Source organism: Dipodomys merriami, unplaced genomic scaffold (genome assembly GCF_024711535.1).
Source record: "Dipodomys merriami isolate MVZ:Mamm:240054 unplaced genomic scaffold, mDipMer1.0.p SCAF_304, whole genome shotgun sequence".
In the NCBI taxonomy this organism is placed as follows: domain Eukaryota; kingdom Metazoa; phylum Chordata; class Mammalia; order Rodentia; family Heteromyidae; genus Dipodomys; species Dipodomys merriami.
Genome location: NW_027204538.1, coordinates 1,129,997 through 1,136,751, shown reverse-complemented (window position 1 = coordinate 1,136,751; position 6,755 = coordinate 1,129,997). Strand labels below are relative to the sequence as shown.

Genomic DNA, 6,755 nt, shown 5'->3' with positions numbered 1-6,755 from the left:
TAGGGTTAGGTGGGGGTTAGGGTTAGGGTTTGGTTTAAGTTGGTGTGGCTGAGGATTAGGGTTAGGTTTAGGTTTAGGGTTTTGGTTAGGTTTAGGGTTAGGGTTAGGTTTAGGGTTAGGGTTAGGGTGAGGGTTAGGTTTAGGATTAGGGGTAGGGAGAGGGTGAGTGTGAGGGTTAGGTTTAGGGTTAGGTTTAGGATTAGGTTTAGGGTGAGGGTTAGGGTTAGGTTTTGGGGTAGGGTGAGGGTGAGGCTGAGGATTAGGGTTAGGTTTAGTGTTAGTGTTTGGGTTAGGGTTAGAGTTACAGTGAGGGTTATGGTTAGGTTTAGGGTTAGGTTTAGGGTTAGGCTGAGGGTGAGTTTGGGTGTGTGTATTATGGTTAGTGTTAGGGTTAGGTTTATTGTTTGTGGTATGGTTAGCGTTAAGTTAGTGGTGAGGGTGAGGCTGAGGGTCAGGGTTATGGTTATGGTTAGGGTTAGGATTAGTGCTATTGTTAGGGTTAGGGTTAGAGTTACGGTGAGGTTGAGGATGGGGGTGAGGGTTACGGTTAGGGTGAGGTTTAGGGAGAGGTTTAGAGTTAGGGTTAGGGTTAGGATGAGGGTCAGTGTGACGTTTATGGTTAGAGTTATCGTTAAGGGGAGAGTTAGGGTGAGGTTTAGGGTTAGGGTTAGTGTTAGGGTTAGGGTGAGGGTGAAGTTTAGCTTGAGGTTTCTGGATAGGGCTAGGTTTAGGATTAGGGTTAGGGTGAGGGTGAATGTGGGGGTGAGCATTAGGGTTAGGGTGATGGTTGGGGTTAGGGTTAGTGTTATTGTTAGGGTTAGGGTTAGAGTTATGGTGAGGGTGAGGGTGCGGGTGAGGTTTAAATTTAGGGTTAGTATGGGGTTTATTGTTAGGGTTAGGGTTAGGATGAGGGTGAGGTTTAGGTTTAGATATATGGTTAGGGGGAGGGTAGGGGGAGGGTGAATGTGAGGGTTAGGGTTAGGGTTACGGTTAGGCTTAGGGTTAGGCTGAGGGTTAGGGTTAGTGTGAGGGTTAGGGTTAGGGTTAGGGTGAGAGTTAGGATTCGGGTTAAGTTTATGGTTAGGGTGAGGGATAGGGTTAGGGTTAGGGGGAGGGTGAGAGTTAGGCTTAGGGTTAGGGTTAGGGTTAGGATTAGGGTTATTGTTAGTGTTATGGTTATGGTTAAGTTTGTTGTGAGGATGATGGTGAGGTTTATGGTTTTAGAGTTAGAGTTACTTTGAGGTTGAGGGTGAGGGTGAGGTTTAGGGTTAGAGTTAGGTTTAGGGGGACAGTTAGGGTATGGTTAAGGGTTAGGGTTAGTGTTAGGTTTAGGGTGAGGGTGTGGTTTAGGTTGAGATTTAGGGATAGGGTTAGGTTTAGGATTAGGTTTACTGTTAGGGTGAATGTGAGGGTTAGGGCGAAGGTTAGTGTTAGGCTGAGGGTGAGATTGATGGTGAGGGTTAGGTTTAGGGTGAGGGCTAGGGTTAGGGTTATGTGGAGGGTTTGGATGAGCTTTAAGGTTAGGATTAGGGTTAGGGTGAGGGCTAGGGTGAGGGTGAGGTCTAGGGTTAGGTTTAGGGTGAGGGTTAGGATGAGGGTTAGGGTTAGGATTAGGGTTAGGATTAGGGCTAGTGTGAGGGTTAGGGTGAGGGTTAGGGTTAGGGTTAGGGTGAGGGTTAGTGTGAGGTTTAGGGTGAGGATTAGGCTTAGGGTTAGGGTGAGGGTTAAGTTTAGGGATTGTGCTAGGGTGAGTGTGAGGATGAGGATTAGGGTTAGGTTAGCGTTAGGGTTATGTTTAGGTTTAAGTTTAGGTTTAGGGTTAGGGTTAGGGTGAGAGTGAGTGTAAGGGTTAGGTTGAGGGTTAAGCTTAGGCTTATAGTTAGGCTGAGGGTGAGGGTGGGGGTGAGGATTAGGGGTAGGGTGATTGTTCTGGTTAGGGTTAGTGTTATTGTTATGGTTAGGTTTAAAGTTACAGTGAGGGTGCAGGTGCGGGTGAGGGTTAGTGTTAGGGTGAGGTTTAGGTTTGGGTTAGGGTTAGAGTTAGGTTTAGGGTGAGGGTGAGGTTCAGGGTTAGAATTACGGTTCGGGTGAGGGTTAGGTTGAGGTTTAGGGTTAGTGTTAGTGTTAAGGTTAGGTTTACGGTGAGAGTTAGGGGGAGGGTTAGGGTTAGGATTAGAGTTAGGGTGAGGGTGAGTGTGTGTGTTAGGGTTAGGTTTAGGGTTAGGCTTAGGTTTAGGCTGAGGGTGAGGTTGAGGGTGAGGGTTAGGATTAGGTTGAGGGTTAGGGTTTGGGTTAAGTTTAGGGTTAGGGTGAGGGTTACGGTAAGGGTTATGTTGAGGGTGAGGGTTAGGATTAGGTTGACGGTTAGGATTAGGTTTAGGTTGAGGGTGAGGATGAGTGTTAGGCTTATGGTGAGGGTTAGGATGAGGGTTAGTTTTAGGATTAGGGTTAGGGTGAGGGTTATAGTGAGGGTGAGGTTTAGGGTTAGGGTTAGGGTTAGGGTTAGGATGAGTGTGAGGTTTAGGGTTAGAGTTAGGGTTAGGGTGAGGCTGAGGATGAGGGTTAGGTTTAGGGTTAGTGTTAGATTAAGGGTTAGGGTGAGGGTGAGGGTTAGACTAAGGGTTAGGATTAGGATTAGGGTAAGTGTTAGGGTGAGTCTGAGGGTTAGGGTTAGGCTTAGGTTTAGGCCGAGGGTGAGGGTGAGTGTGAAGGTTAGGGTTAGGTTGAGGTTTAGGGTTAGGGTTAGGGTGAGATTTAGGGTTCAGCTTAAGTTTAGGGTTAGGGTGAGGGTTACGGTTAGTCTTACAGTGAGCATGAGAGTTAGGGTTAGTTTGAGGGTTAGGATTAGGGTTAGGTTTATTGTGACTGTTAGGGTTATAGTTAGGGTGAGGGTTAGGATGAAGATTAGGGTTAGGATTAGTGTTAGGGTGAGGATTAGGATTAGGGTTAGGGTTAGGGTGAGGGTTAGGATGAGGGTTAGGGTAATGGTGACATGAGGGTTAGGGTTAGGGTATAGGTTAGGGTTAGAATTAGTGTTAGGGTGAGGGTGAGTGTTAGGATTAAGGTTAGGGTTAGGGTTAGGTTTAGGTTTAGGCTTAGGATTAGTGTTAATTTTAGTGTTAGAGTTACAGTTAGGGTGAGGCTGAGGGTGAGGTTGAGGGTTAGGTTTGGGGTGACGTTTATGGTTATGGTTAGGATTATGGTTATGTTGAGGGTGAGGTTTAGGTTTAGATTTAGGGTTAGGGTGCGGGTTATGTGGAGGGTTAGGATTAGGGTTAGTGTGAGGGTTATGGTTAGGGTGAGGGTTAGGTTGAGTTTTAGGGTTAGGTTTAGGTTTAGGGTTTGGATTTGGGTTAGGGTGAGGGTGAGTGTGAGGGTTACGGTTAGGTTTAGGCTGAGGCTGAGGGTGAGGGTGGGGTGAAGGATTAGGTTTAGGGTGATGGTTAGGATTAGGGTTAGTGTTGGATAGGGTGAGGGTGAGGATTAGGGAAAGGCTTAGGATTAGGCTTAGGGTTAGACTGAGTGTGAGGTTTAGTGTGAGGGTTAGGGTTAGGGTGATGTTTAGGTTTACGGTTAAGGTGAGGGTTAGGATGAGTTTTAGGGTTACAATAAGTGTTAGGGTGAGGATGACAGTAAGGGTTAAGGTGAGGTTGAGACTGAGGGTGAGGGTTAAGATAAGGGTGAGGGTTAGTGTTAGGATTCGGGTGGGGTTTAGGGTTAGGGTTAAAGATAGGGTTAGGTGGAGGGGGAAGTTTAGGGTTAGATACAGGGTTAGGCGGAGGGTTAGTGGGAGGGTTAGGGTTTGTGTTAGGGTTAGGGTGAGGGTGAGGGTTAGTGTTAGGGTTAGGGTTAGGGTGAGGTTTAGGGTTAGGGTTAGGGTTTGGTTTAGAGTTATGGTGAGGGTGAGGGTGCGGGTGAGTGTGAGGGTTAAGGTTAGGTTTCAGGTAAGGCTTGTGGTTAGGCTTAGGGTTAGGCTGAGTGTTAGGTTGGGTTTGAGGGTTAGGGTTAGGTTGAGGTTTTTTTTTTTTTTTCCCTTCCTCAAATTTATTTGCTTTCCACCATCCTCCAAATGCTATCCAAATCATTCTGGAAGGCAGGGAGAGTGGGAGGGAACTAATCAGAGTCTGAGAGCACGATGATTTCTTCTGGATCACACTGTGTGGCCACACTCATCTTATAAGAACTGGGTTGAAGAGCTTGTGATTGGGGAACTTGGGACATCTGGGCTGGAAAAGGGCTGCAGAGGGAGCTGGTCACCAGGCCATGGCTAGGAGAGTCCACCCTTGTAGAGGAATCAGCAACTGGAACCATAGAAGCCAAGGGGGAAGGTGGACTAGGCAGGGTACATACTGTCTTCTTCCCATTCTTCTCCTGTAATGCCTTTTGCTCTTCCACAAAGCTGTTTCTTAATGGTCCTATTCCTGTTGGCTTCTCCTTGCGAGATTTCTTGCAGGGAGGACTAGAATCTCCCCTAGCATGAGGAGAGACACCTCCATTGAAGGATGTGGAGGAGACCATGGCTGCCCCATTCTCCAAAACAGTACTGAGGACATCCTCTGATTGCTTTCTAGAAGAGGAAATATCCTTTTCCTCAGGGGAGGGGGTGGTATCCACTGGTAAAGCTTCAATTTCTAACTCAAAGAGCTGAGACTTAGGACTCTCTTCCTCTAGGGGAAGCTTTTCATACTGTTCTCCACTGCTTTCAGCATCTATGCTGGAAGGATTCAGGGGTTCTTCCAACAGTGAAGCAGGTGACGCTGCGAGTTCTTTATTTTGCAGTTCTTCTGAAGACCTGTTGTTCTCTTTGCTGGGTTCCACGTTTTCAGTGGAGGTCTGTGATGGTGACATTGGGCTTTTGTCTCTACTATTACCTCCTCTTTCCTCCTCCTCCTCTTCTTCTTCCTCCTCTTCTTCTTCTTCCTCTTCCTCCTCCTCTTCATCTTCCTGACATTCCTGTATCTGTTCTAGATCATCCTCTTCTTCGGAATCTGTGGCTTCTTCCTCTTCCTCTTCTTCTTCCTCATCACTTTCTTCATCTTCCTCATCATCAGTGTCAGCCTTGGAGGTAGGAGGGCATTCTTGGGATGCCTTTCCACTAGGGCCCTCACCAGAATCCAAGGAGGCTTTGGGGGAGTCTGGAGATTGGGAGGAAGTGCCTTGGGAAAGCCGAGCTCTTCGCTTCTGTCTCTCCCCCTCCTCACTTTTGTCTTGCATCACTGCATATTTGGAGATGACTTCATCCAGTCGGTTCATTGCTACGTTTCGGTTTTCTCGAAGGCGCCTGGCCAAAGCAGGATCTGAAAGTGCTGGGTCAATACCTGGCCTATAGTCATCTGTGAGGTGACAACCAAAGTTGTAGATGAGATCAAGGTGGCGGCGCTCTTGTAACCCAACACCAACATCCCGGAAGGCATCCTGAGCCAAGAGCTGAAGCTGCTGTCAAGGAAGGCCAAGGCTGTGCCGAGCAGCTGCCTTCTCTACTGCTCGAAGCACATCTCTATAGTCAGGGAAAGTATCCAGCCCTGGCTTGTTGATGAGCCGTTCGATGCGCCTATTAACCTCTGGATAGCGGGTACCCCGGTAGGGTATTCGCTGCACAATGACACGGCCAGTCAGAGAAGAGCAGTCTTTCAGCTCACACAGGCGGCCAAAGAGGCGGATAAGCTTCCGCTTCAATCTGGCCTCTTGCAGGTATGTGGAGTCTGGATCATCCAATTCTGACAGATCCAACTCCTTTTCCTGTAGCCGCTTGATCTCTGCCACATAGAGTGCCAGCAACTGCTCCAAGCGCTGGATCTGCCGTCGGGAACCACGGGTCCTTGGGGCCTCAGAGGCAGAGGCTTCAGCATGTGTGAGGTTTGAGGAGTCTGTGGGAGGGTTATTCTCAAAGGGCTCACTGGAAGTGGTAGCAGGAGGGGCCAGGTTCAGCTTCTTCTTGGCAGAATGGGCCTTAAGAACAGTGCAGAGTTCATTGATATACACATACAACTTAGCGGGCCGACTCCTGGCCCGGGAGAGGACCCGGGAGAGGATGTTGCAGAACTCTGCTGAGGGTTATAGGCAGGGTTAGGATGAGGGTTAGGGTTAGGATTAGGGTTAGGGTGAGGGCTAGGGTGAGGTTTAGGGTGAGGGTTAGGCTTAGGGATAGGTTTAGGTTTAGGATTAGGTTTAGGGTGAGGGTGAATGTGAGGGTTAGAATTAGCGTTAGGTTTAGGCTTACAGTTAGGGTGAAGGTTAGGGTTAGGGTTTTGTTAGGGTGAGGGTGAGGCTGAGGATTAGGGTTAGGTTGAGGGTTAGGTTTAGGTTTAGGGTTAGTGTTAGTGTTAGGGTTAGGGTTACAGTGATGGTTACGGTTAGGGTTAGGGTTATTGTTAAGGTTAGGGTTAGGGTTACAGTTACAATGAGGGTGAGGGTGAGGATTAGCATTAGCATTATGGTTAGGTTTAGTGTTAGGGTTAGGTTTAGAGTTAGGGTTAGGGTGAGGGTGAGGTTTAGGGGTAGAGTCAGGGTTAGGGTGAGTGTTAGTTTGAGGGTTAGAGTTAGGGTGAGGGTTAGGGAGGGAGTGACGGTACGGGTAAACGTGAGGGTTAGGCTGAGGGTGTGGGTTATTTTAAGAGTGAGGGTTAGTGTTAGCGTGAGAGTTAGGGTTAGGGGTAGTGTGAGGGTGAGGGTTAGATTGAGGATTATTGTTAGGGTTAATGTGAGGTTTAGGGTGAGGATGGGTGTTAGGGTTAGGGTGAGGGCTAGGGTGAGGG

General features: G+C 48.2%; 1 pseudogene; it reads right to left on the bottom strand.

Moving 5' to 3' along the window:
• Positions 1-4,035: 4,035 nt before the first annotated feature.
• LOC138840869 (death domain-associated protein 6-like) lies at positions 4,036-6,048 on the bottom strand (annotated as a pseudogene).
• Between the last annotated feature and the right edge of the window lie 707 nt (positions 6,049-6,755).